We start from the raw sequence: 12,320 nt of genomic DNA, 5'->3' as shown, positions 1-12,320 counted from the left end.
AATTGATACAATGAAGTACATCCAATGCACTTGTTGTGTGGTATCTAATAAAAAATACAAGCACATCAATAAACAATACATCATCTCATAGGATCTCATGATATAAGTTACATGATATATAGATAGATAAAATGAATAGTATCCAACATAAGAAGAAGAGTGACAATGGTATAACCACATCAATGAACATCCAATATTGCCAAACTATTGGGGGGGGGGGGGGAGCAAAATGTAAGATGTTGCTACCTCTTGATTGTATGGTCACCTAGTCAGGCTGTCACTCCTACTGTCTAGGGGAGATAATGTATGATCCACATACTGATAATCAAACCATACAATAAACCACAAAAAACCTATACAAAGATCTTAAAATATCTATAGAACAAGTGGTACTACTCATACAAAACGATGATTTTAGATGAAACCTAAAACAAAAACATAAATAGGAAACCTACAATGCATATGGGGAAGTTTCATCACATGAGTCATCTCTAAGGTTACCCTTGCTGGCTCTCTAAACTCTGGCTTCCTATTGACTCTATGTAGAATCTATAATCTTTTCATGTAGACAAAAAAACTAACCATGCAAGATTTTAACTCACTCCCATCATAGCCTATATTAGCACTCAAAGAATGGGTGAGACACACTTAATCTTTTAATTAATTTTAAAACCCCCATTTATTGTGTAATTTTATCTCTTAATTAAGTTACTTAAAATGAGTTAGCCAAGCAGCCACATATGGCTCTAACCCCCATCACAAGCCACTTCCCCACTATACACCTGTATAATCTATGCTAATTATCCATTCAAAATAATCTAAAAAAATCAAATCATAAACCATAATCATGAAAGTTCCCAAAGTAAAATAATGGAATACAAGAAAGACTATCACATCTACATAAGGATTCATTATCTATCTTAATATAACATCTCAAAGAATAATCCATCCCATAATGGATATCTCATAATCATAGTAACAATCCATAAATTTTCATAATCATGAGAATATTAAACCAATATCAATAACAATCCAACTCCAACATAGAGTACATCACACGTAAAGATAACCTATCGAATTATAAAATAAATCATAAAATAACATACTCCACAGCACAACTATCTAGAACATAGATCAACATAAATAATAACATAAGGTGATCAAGTAAATCAAACTTAACAATAATCATAGTCATCATCCCCTTTTGATTAAAAGACATGATGATAAGAAAAAGAAGAAGGATTAATTGACATTCACACTCCAAACTATACATAGACTAATCAAGACATAAAAATGGTTATATAATTTCACACAAAAAGTAGAATCTTAGAACCTCTAGTATACAATACCAATTTTCTCAATTGCATAACCCCCAAATAAATACAAATAAAAGAAAGCCCCCTTTGAGCACGCACAAATAATATAGATTATGTTAATTATGATCAACGCTAGATATTTCAACAATCTTTCAACCATTTCATTTTTTATTCATGATCTAAGTTTAAACTAGATTATATATTTTATATTTTAAATAATATAATATTATTAGACTAATTTAGAATAACTGAGAGGTGGGTGCGGGGGTTGGGGTTAATTAGTTATCCTAAGGTATAGAAGTACCAATTAAACTTTTAATCACTTCACATAGTTCAAATCTAAATAATTAGTAACTTAGTCCCTATAGAAGAAAATTAGGAACATAAACTCGTAATCCATAGTCCTAATAATAATAAACTCGTAGAATGTAAAATTAATAGTAAAACATGTTAGATAACATCCACAAAAGTATAACACTAGGATTTAATGTGGAAACCCAATTTGGGAAAACCAACCACTAACATGTCACCATTTTTTTACTCTTATTAAGTGAGGTCTATTAGGAGCCAACCCTATTAAAGGTTACAAAACATAATATTTTTGAGGTAATTGATAACAAACAACAAGAAAAGGAGCTAACCCCAAAGTACACAAAGGCTGAATAAACAGCCGAAGGTAACCTCCCAATCAACTAACCAATACCAACTTTAAACTTCAAAAGATAATATATGTTTATAGTTAGCTTAATAGTACTAGCAGTCTTTAAACTAATATACATAACAGATTGTAAAATAAAATAACAACCCTTACAAAAACTATTGCTACATGTCCTCCTAAATTACATAAACATAAAGATCGTGTGGGATACCAAGATCGTAGGCATAATCATAAACATAGAAAAATAATAAAAAGACATAGGGCTAGCTACCCTATTCAAGCACATGATTTTCCTTCTTCTCAGACACATCCTTGTCCCTATCCTCACCTTCTACTTTAATCAATTTATCTAGGATGGTTTTTAACCAATCCTTAGCTAGGAACCCATAGATGGATTGAGTGGTCTCAATGACTTTGCCCAGGTCCTTCTCCTCTTTATTTTTCTACAGAGAAATAAAGGGTGGTGTTTATAGAGTGCATGACTTTGGTGTAAAAGTCCACCAAGGTTTTAAACCTCTAGGAGATAGTAGTTTGGTCAATGGCCAGGTCCCTCATGGAATTCTCCAGTCTTTACAATCTCACCTTGCTATGGCTATGCTTTCCCTTCTTCCCAACACCTTTCAGGTTTTTTTTTTTCTCTTGGAGGTAATATCACTGCACCTCTCCCCCCCCCACCCAACTCCTAGTTGGGGTAGCATTTTGAGTGTCAGAGACATAGGGCTTGGGGTAGGTTTTTTGTCCTGATGCATTCTTCTTTTTGGCAATTTTGGCATCACTTTTGAATGAATTAGAGTTGGAATCATGCATGGGGGTGGACTTAAATTTTTCCATCTAGAGGCATTTGTTGGAACTCCTAGAACTTTTGTTACCTTTCCTAGTGTTTGAATCCAACTCCATCAAGCTTATTTTTACATCTGGGTTAATTTTGACATTAGGGGTAGGGGTTTTCTTGAACTTCCTATGGCTAGGGCTAGGGCCAGGCTCAAGGGAGGCTTGGAGGGTGACAAAGGCAAGGGGGTTAATAAAAATTAGTAGATTTAGGGAAAGATGTTGGGTATAAATTTTATTCATCACCCTCTGGTGGATGAAGTAGAAGGTTTTCCCCTCCTCATGTTTCCTTCTAGCCTTAAGAATACCATCCTCGAGCAAATGCAATAATAGAAACAAGAAGGAGATATGGTTTAGATTCATGAAATGATTTAGGATCAGGAAATGGTAGTTGTATAGTACCTAGAAATAGTCCTCCAAGGTGATGTACCACATGATAGCATAGCAGATGATTTCCTAGGACTTAGGAAGGGTAGCCTGAAAAAACCCACAATGTATTCTCTCTGGTTCCTCCTTGGTTTTGGATAATTTTTTATAGGTTAGCTTCCTCATTGACCTTTTCCTGCCTCTACTACTTCTTTCTTCCCATCAAAAAATTGTCAGCCCTAACAATAGTTTCTTCTGAAATATTGAAGCTCATGCCATTAATAGTTACCTTCCTATCCTTCCAAGTCTAGATGAATTGCATTGATATAACCTCATCATTATTCACCATACCCTCAATTTACTATAAAATGTCATCTTCTTGCAAGTACACCATCATCACCTTGCTTATATGAATGCTATCTTCCACACCCTCTACTTCTATTCAATCACTATTTCCCATATTGTTACCCAGATCAACCACTAATTCATCAGATGACATAGCCTTGTTGCAGGTTCTCACATTGCTAGATATAAAATGAAGGACCTCACAAAATAAAATGAAAATACATTGCATGACCATCATAACTCCTCAATGTTTCCCAAAAAAAAAAAAAAAAACCCTCTTCTTGACACGTGTGAACATTCTCTTTCCTTCCATAAACAAGCGTTGCCAGCTGTCAGGTAAAACTATGTTTCAAATTGACCTAAGATTTGGTCTTGGTTTGGATGTTCAATTCACTCCCATTGAATGTTAATTCAGGATCATAGACTATTGAAAGATATTGGGGAAATTTACCAAAGGGATGAAGATAACAAGTTAAATGGGGATGTGATGAAACTCAAAAAAAGTATCTAAATTGGAATTATAGAAGCCAAATATGTATGAATGAATGCTATAAGTGAAACCAAACATCACATGAAATAATAGTCTATATGTAATGAAGAGTTTATTCTAAGAAAACATTATTAATCATACTCATGATTAAATCATTAATAAAGTAATCACATATCTATCTATACTTGCTTTATTAATCACCACACTCAAATTCTTCAAGATATATAACTAAATACTAACATAGGAATTGGGACTTTGGTAATGTAGTTTGAAGAATGAAAAGTGATAGGAAATGTTTTGTGGTAGGAACTCTATAAAACAAAGTGATTTGCAATAGGAGGTGAGAAGTATTGTGGCAGGAGCTTGGTAGTTATGTGAGGTAGAGCAAGAATTTGTGATAGGAAGTTATTTGGTCTATAATGTGGCTAATGGATTTATGATAGGTTATGGAATTGTGGCAATCAAAAGTGGTGTAATGATAAATTATGGTGTAACAATGAATGAATGACTGTAGTACATTTGGAGCAGAGTAAGGAAAGGATAAACAATGAAGTCCCATGTTTTAATCTTGATGAAAAAGTAATAATTCAATTTCTTACACACAACAATATTCACACCAATTAATAATCATACATTCATAATTCAATGAAAGAGATTGTACATCAAATATAAAACAAACATCTATAACTAAAACGATGTCACCAAGTTTCTCAAGAGGGGACCCTTCCTCTGGTTCATGTGGTGAGAATTGAATTAATACACGCTACTATAGAAATTATACTTCACCATTATGATGACCTTAGAAGAATAATTTCAAAAAATCTTTTTCATATATCACACACTTATTGTCTTTGTGATTTTAGCACTTTCTTATATAGGTTCAAAATATCTAACTAACTAATTACTAAGCTATAATGGTTGGTGGCCTTCACCCTAAATGTAGATAAATCTAGATTATAGTTTTGGCCACTAGCTACAAATATTTGATTACAAAAAAAACTTGGCTATAATAACATAAGGCCTTAAATTGATCTATTCAAACTAATTGCCCAAAATAACATAGCAAAACTACAACCTCCAAACTACTTCTCCAACTAGGTGGTTGACTCCATATCCATTCATGCATCCTTAGTACCTATAGCAGCATCAATCAAAATATATCATTTTCATATAATTGACAACTTTTAGGAATTATTCTTCCATCTTTAAAGAGGTACCAAATATTCTACTTTCCTATCAATAATTTAGCAAAATGGAAGTTTCGTAACTATCAAGTGAGAGATATAAGTTTTAAAAGGCTAATGAAAATAAAACACTATTAGGACTCATCATTTCCCCCTCAATAGTGGGATTTGCATGCCCCTGTGCAAATAATGTATACAAATGAGGTGGAGTGTTATTGTCTATTTTCTCCCTAGAATCTCTTAAGATGATAGTTGTGTTGGGTGAACTTTTATTGTTGTCCTATAGTATTACCCTAGCCTTGAGTTATTGAATTTCCTACTGAAGCTAAAAAAAGTGTGGAGGAATTCATTGGTAGTAACCATAGGATTTCCTAGTGTTGAAATTGTTAGTGGAGTGGGATTAAGAAGAATACTAGAAGTACCTGAATGGTCCATTGGAGGTGGCTCAAAAAGGACCAAACATTGTAATGCTATGGCCTCATCATGCTTGAGGTGATAGGGACTTTCCTTGTTCTCTCTAACATTTCCTAGAAGGTCTTCCTTCTAAGGTATTTCAATAATGTCCTCCAAATATTATTTCGAATGGTGTTCACCTTGTTCATAGGCCTGTTAGATATTATTTTGTATTATATCATCTTTCCAAAAAACATTAGGGCCAAGTTCATCCCTTACAATAGATGTCTATTGAGCAATGTTCCCTGCTTCCCTATCAATGTTGTCCTCTGGAAATTTGGCACCTTTATCAGGACTTACTTATTCTATAGGTTGGAACTCAAGTTCCTTATTGGAATTTAGAGTTATATTTGCAAGGGTTTTCACTTCCTCATTTATTTCCAACTTTTCCATTTCATCAAGAGGATTACTCTATTTAATAGTATTATCTTTTTTAGGATTGTCCCTTTCATCAGTGGGGCTTGATCAACCTTCTACGAATAGTGCATTTGTCTATTTATTTTTTTGTTTGGTTTGAAGTCAATTTTCTCTCTCTTCCTTTTCTTTTCATTTCTTATTGGAACTACTAGCTAGGATTTCAACTTTAGTGGTTGTGGTAGCTTGGGTAGCATTGGCTAAATTTTCTAAGTGACTAGCAAATTATGGAGGGTTTCAGCATACTGAAGATGAGCTAGGTGTTTTTGTGTTGGAGGGAGTACTTAGAATTTTTTTGGTGTTTGAAAGGATTTATTAGTAGGGATTTTCTTCAGATTTCTATTTATAGAGGGTTGTTCCTCATCCATAGTTTCAACATCCTCTAGTTGTGGTTGTGCAATATTAAAAGTAGTTGTACAAATGCATCCAATGAAATGGAGGATTATTGAAGTTGAAGACCATGTATAACTAGTAATTTGATAAACCATGATGTGCCAAATAATTCTCATGGCCTTCCCTAAATTAATTACATGCTCGTTTCAAGGAATGATATAGTTAATAAGGAAGATTAATTAGATACCCTAACCTTAGGTGATGCATGAGCCACAAATGGTGTGCATGGGTGAAACTAAAATGACCTTCATAGGTAATATACTAACCTATAAATTGGGATACTACATCCCATGGTGAAGGAAGAGTCTTGTGTTGACCTCCTTGTCCTTTAATGATTTCCATAAACTTGTTCCATTGCAAGAAGTTGGTTTTGCCATTTTTCAATTCTATAACCTTGGTGCTAGTAGAAGGGAAATATAGTTCTTCAATTTGGGGAAAACTAATTACTGCAACCACTAACTACACAATTAATAAAATGTAATGCCTTTGATATTCACATTTTCCTAGAAAAATTCCTAAGCAAACCCTTTGGTGATGGCAAGGTCATGACCCTACGATCTTCAAAAGTACCAATGCCATCTTGTGTGCCAAAATTTTTTATAGGCCTCATCGCTTGCTAGTAGCTTGTCCATGGAGTTAGGCTCAAACCACTTATGCCCATGGCAACCTGAAATAAAGGATTTATAGAACATAGTGTTTGAACTAGACTAGAAAGGTTATGTGAATAGATGAGGAATGAAGTGTGTCTTTTTTAAAACTATCATCAATGGCAAAGGAAAGGATAATAATGATGGATGGAGATAGAACTTCAAGTTATGTGAAGGATCATAAATAACAAGTGGCAAGGACAAGAATAATTAAATGGGGTAAGAAAAATCCCTAAAAAGCACTCCCTAAAAAGCAGAAGGGTAAAAATCCAATGATGTTGGTTGTTTGTGGTGCATGGTTTGAAAGAGCACCCACGAATAATGATGCACAAAATAAAGTACATTGAGGAGGTAGACATGGAGAAAAAGCAAGGAGCACCAACAAAAAGAAAGGTAACAAGCAACATGTGCCCACAAAAACAAGGAAGAGGAACACTAGGAGCCACTATCAAAAAGTAGGCAAAAGGAGTGAAAATAAGGAAGTAGCAGAGGAGAGAGAAGTGATAGGAAGAGAAACAAGCTCCTATCGCATGAAGGAAAAGGAGTTGTAGATGGAGGTTTTTTTAATCTTTTTTCCTCTTTTCTTTTCTTTTATTTAAAAGAAGAATTGAGCATTAAGAGCAAAGGGGGCCAGAAGGAAGCACTGTGAATTTGGAGGTCACATTGAGATGGAAAGCATCCTTTTTCAGAGGCTTTTGATATAATTTGAGATGGTGGCCATTGACAAGTGGCTTATGACATTTAGAGTCCATAGGGTAGAGCTAAACAACACCATTATCAAATACATGAGAAATTTCATAGGGGCCTAGCCAGGGAGTATGAAATTTACCGTTGAAATCCTAAAATCAAGAATCATATAAAAGTGCCCAATCCCCAGGCTAGAAAGAACACTAATGAATGTGTTTTTCATGCCACAATACTCATTGATTTTGAACAAGTTAAGTGTAAAGAAGTGCTTCTTGATGTAACTCATCAAGGGAGTGAAGTTGTGTTGTGCATTCCTTTTGAGCATCAGAGAGACTCAATCCAAGTTGAAGGGTGGTTCAAAGAGTCTTAATCTCAAATCAATAGGAAGGACAACCTTCTTACCATAAACCATTTCATAAGTGGTCAAACCAATGGTGGTCTTCCACATGGTGTGATAGGCCCACATGGCTTGAAGAAGCCATGTGTCCCTATCACACTAATGAAGTGCAACAGTTTTAATAAGAATATTCTCTAGTTCCCAATTAGTGACTTTGAATTGTCCATTGGCTTGAGGATGATAAGGTGACAATTTTCTATGGAAAATTTCATATTCTTTGATTAATGTAGCAATGAAGTCTAAAGTGAACTGGGGTCGTTGATTAGTAGTAATCTCACAGGGAACACCAAAGTGAGTGAAGATCTCAAAATACAAGAATTCAACAACTTTGGTATCTTGAGCATGCTTAAGCATGACCACCTCAACCCATTTTGTAACATAATGTGTACAAACAAGAAGATATTCCTTGTTTTTAGAAGGTGGGTTGATGGGTCCAACAAAATTGAGACTCCATTTTTCAAAAGGTTCAATAGAGAGCTAAGGGTGGAGTTGTATTTCATTAGATCATGTAGGAAAACCCATGCGCTGACACTGCTCAAAATCATGAGCACAAAACTTGCAATTTTTATGGAGCATAGGCCAGTAATAACCTATAGTAAGAATATTTTAAGCAATTCATTGAGTAGAAAAGTGTCCACCACAATGTTCAATATGATACACATGAATAATATCAAAGATATCCTCCTCAAGAATACACTAATGGATGGTGTTATCAATGCTGGTTTAGAATAGAAGACCATTGATCCAAGTATATTTTCCACTGAGACCCACCAACTTACAACGTTCCCTTGGAGAGAAGTGGGATATAAATTTGCATGTAACCAAATAGCCGGCAATATTAGCATACCAAGGACTCTTTATTGAAATGCCAAAGAGGTGTTCATTAGGGAATGTATTGTCAATAGGAACAAGTTCATTATCTAGCTAGTGTAACCTGGACAAAAAATATGCAACCATATTTTGTTGACCAGGCTTATCAAGTATAGTAACATCAAATTATTGTAATAAAAACAACTATCTAATAACCTGACAAGTTACCACTTGTTTATTCATTAAAAATTGAATTGTTGAGTGGTTTGTATGAACAAATACTTTATAACCAATAATGTAATGCCAAAATTTGTTAATAGCATAAGCAGCATCCAATTTTTCTTTATTAGTTATAGTATAGTTTACCTCTACACCAGTGAAGTTCTTTTTAATGTAGTAAATGAAGTAGAAGAGGTTGTCCTCTTTTTGTCTGAGAATAACTCCCACTGAAAAATCAAAAGCATTAGTATGAATATGGAAAGGGAGTTCCCAATTACGATCCCTAAGAATAGGAGTGGTCACAAGTTTGTTCTTAATGGTTTCAAAGGCTTCCTAACACATAGAGGCCCAAGTGAAGACAACATCTTTGACTAAAGGAGAAAAAAAAGGAGAGACAATCTTAGTAAAGTTTTGAATAAATATCTTATAGTATCTGACATGACCTAAGAAAGTCCTAACATCTTTTTGGGTGGAAGGTGTAGGGAGATCCTAGATTATTTGTATCTTTTTGGGATTAACTTGTATACCTCTTGAAGAGATTAAGTGACCTAAGAAAATTTCCTCTATCATCAACATATGACATTTATGATGGCTTAGAGACAAATTATTGTCTATACATCACTTAAGAACTTTCTCTAAGTTATCTCTAGATGCTTGAAAAGTGTCCCCATAGACAATAAAATTATCCATATAAATCTCTACACAATCATTAACTAGATCAAAAACTATGCTTAACACTACTTTTTAAAATGTATCAGGGGCATTACATAACCCAAAATGAATAACATTGTAGGCAAAGGTCCCCACAAACAAAAAAGGGTAGTCTTGTTTTGATCTTCAAGAGAAATCCAAACTTGATTGTATCAACTGAATGCATCCAAGAAAGAGAATAATTATTTCCCTATAAGAGTGTCCAGTACTTGATCAATAAAGGGAAATGGAAAATGATCCTTTTAGTAGCCTTATTTAAAGCTCTATAATCAACACAAATACACCACTTACCATTTTTCTTTGGAATAAAAACCAAAGGAGATACCCACTTGCTATCTAAGATAGGATAAATAAAGCCAACATTCAATAATTTTTGCAGTTCTTCTTTGACCACATCTCACACGGCAGGATTAAGTCTTTGTTTTGGTTGTCTATCTAGACAACTTCCTTCTTCAATGTATATGTGATGGGTATAATTATCTGGGTGAATATCTCGCATACCTAATGCATAGGTATTCTTCAAGTACATAACTAATGCACCATTTTATTGTATACTAGAATATGCCCAGATAATTGTACCCATCACATATACATTGAAGAAAGAAGTTGTCTAGACAGACAACCACAACAAAGACTTAATCATGCCTTGTGAGATGTGGTCAAAGAAGAACTGCAAAAACTATTAAATGTTGGTTTTATTTATCCTATCTTAGATAGCAAGTGGGTATCTCCTTTGGTTGTTACTCTGAAGAAACATGGTAAGTGGTGTATTTGTGTTGATTATAGAGATTTAAATAAGGCTACTAGAAAGGATCACTTTCCTATAACTAATAAGGCTACTAATAAGGCTACTTTAAGCATACCTAGATCTTTAACTTGGGCATACCTATTGTAAAATTAACTAGGTGAATATCTTGCATACCTATGTGATGGGTAGAATTATCTAGGTATGATGTGTTAGTTATGTTCTTTAAGCATAGCTATGAGATCTTTAACTTGGGTAGGTGCTAATTATGGATTAATATTGAGAGTACATCCTGGTAGGAGCTCCATTGTCTCTAATGGTGTAGGAGCATCAAGAATATGATTTGGTAATAAGTCTAATTTGTGTAAAGATAATAATGGACTATACAAACGTTGATGTTGAAAAATTTGGTGTAATATGAGAATGTGTTGGATGGATTGAGGATTACCTACTAAGGGAAAATTTCCAAAAAGGGAAATCAATAGTTGCATGGGAAGGAAAAATCATAGCTTCTATGATATCATTAGAATCATACCTATTTTGAAGGAAGTTTACTAGAATGGTGTCATTAGATGGCTCCTCAAAATATTGTAATTGCTAGATGGTAAGAACTGGTGTAGAACCTTTTGAATCACTATCAACCCATGTCAAATCTTCAATGTCTAACAATGGTTGATTAGGGGGATATAAGGTCAATTCTTTTGTTTGTTCACCATTAGAGATAACCATATTACCTAACTAACAATTAATGTGGGTGTTAGCTACTACTAACCAAGGTCTCCCAAGAATTAGAGGATACCCCCAACTTAGCTTTTGGTTTGAGAATCATAAAATTGATTGGATAATTCCAACTATCAATGGAAATAACAACATCTTTTATAAACCCCTAATGTCTAACTAAGGATCGGTTAGACATCTAAAATACCATAGGAATAGATCAAAGTCCATCCAAGGACAATTTGAGTTTTGTCTCATTGGTCATCACATTTATAATAGTGCCTAGATCAACAAGTGTATTAGGAATAGCAATTGTACCAATATTTACTTGAATGATAGGGCTGCCAGGATCTACATATTTTAGAATAATGACATTCCCCAACATTAATTTTGCTAATTGTCCAATAACTTGAATAGTCTTTGGGTCCTTCTTTTCTATTGTTAGGTACATAACTAATGCATCATTTTATTGTATACTAGAATATCTTTAAGAGCCTACAAAAGAGGAATTTTAATGTTAATATTGTGCAATTCATTTAAAAGATTGAATTTTGGATGTGTCGGTTCCTTAGGTTTTGGCTTAGGAATGAACCGATTGAGAAAATGGGGTTCTTTTTGTATCTCTTCTTCGAGTTCATTAGGGACCTTTGTGATAGTAGGTCCTCTAAAAGCCTTCCCAAATCTAAGGTGTACACCATCCAACTCAACTATGTTAATAGGATTGGTAGGAAAATTAGCCATCTCATTATGATAAAGCGGTTGAAGAGGCTTATTATTAGGATTAGGATTTGGTTGAGTTAGCATGGATGTGGTTTTAGGCAGTTCTAGTGGACTTGAAGGTGGATTTGAGGAAGATGGAGGTATGGGAGGAAGAAATTGTTGAGGTTGTTGATAGGGACTTATCATTGGTAGTGGAGGAAATGATTGTTATGGAAGATAA

This window comes from Cupressus sempervirens, chromosome 10, assembly GCF_028749045.1.
Source record: "Cupressus sempervirens isolate cs-2001-9-10 chromosome 10, ASM2874904v1, whole genome shotgun sequence".
Taxonomy (NCBI): Eukaryota; Viridiplantae; Streptophyta; class Pinopsida; order Cupressales; family Cupressaceae; genus Cupressus; species Cupressus sempervirens.
Note: the sequence above shows the minus strand (reverse complement) of the source record.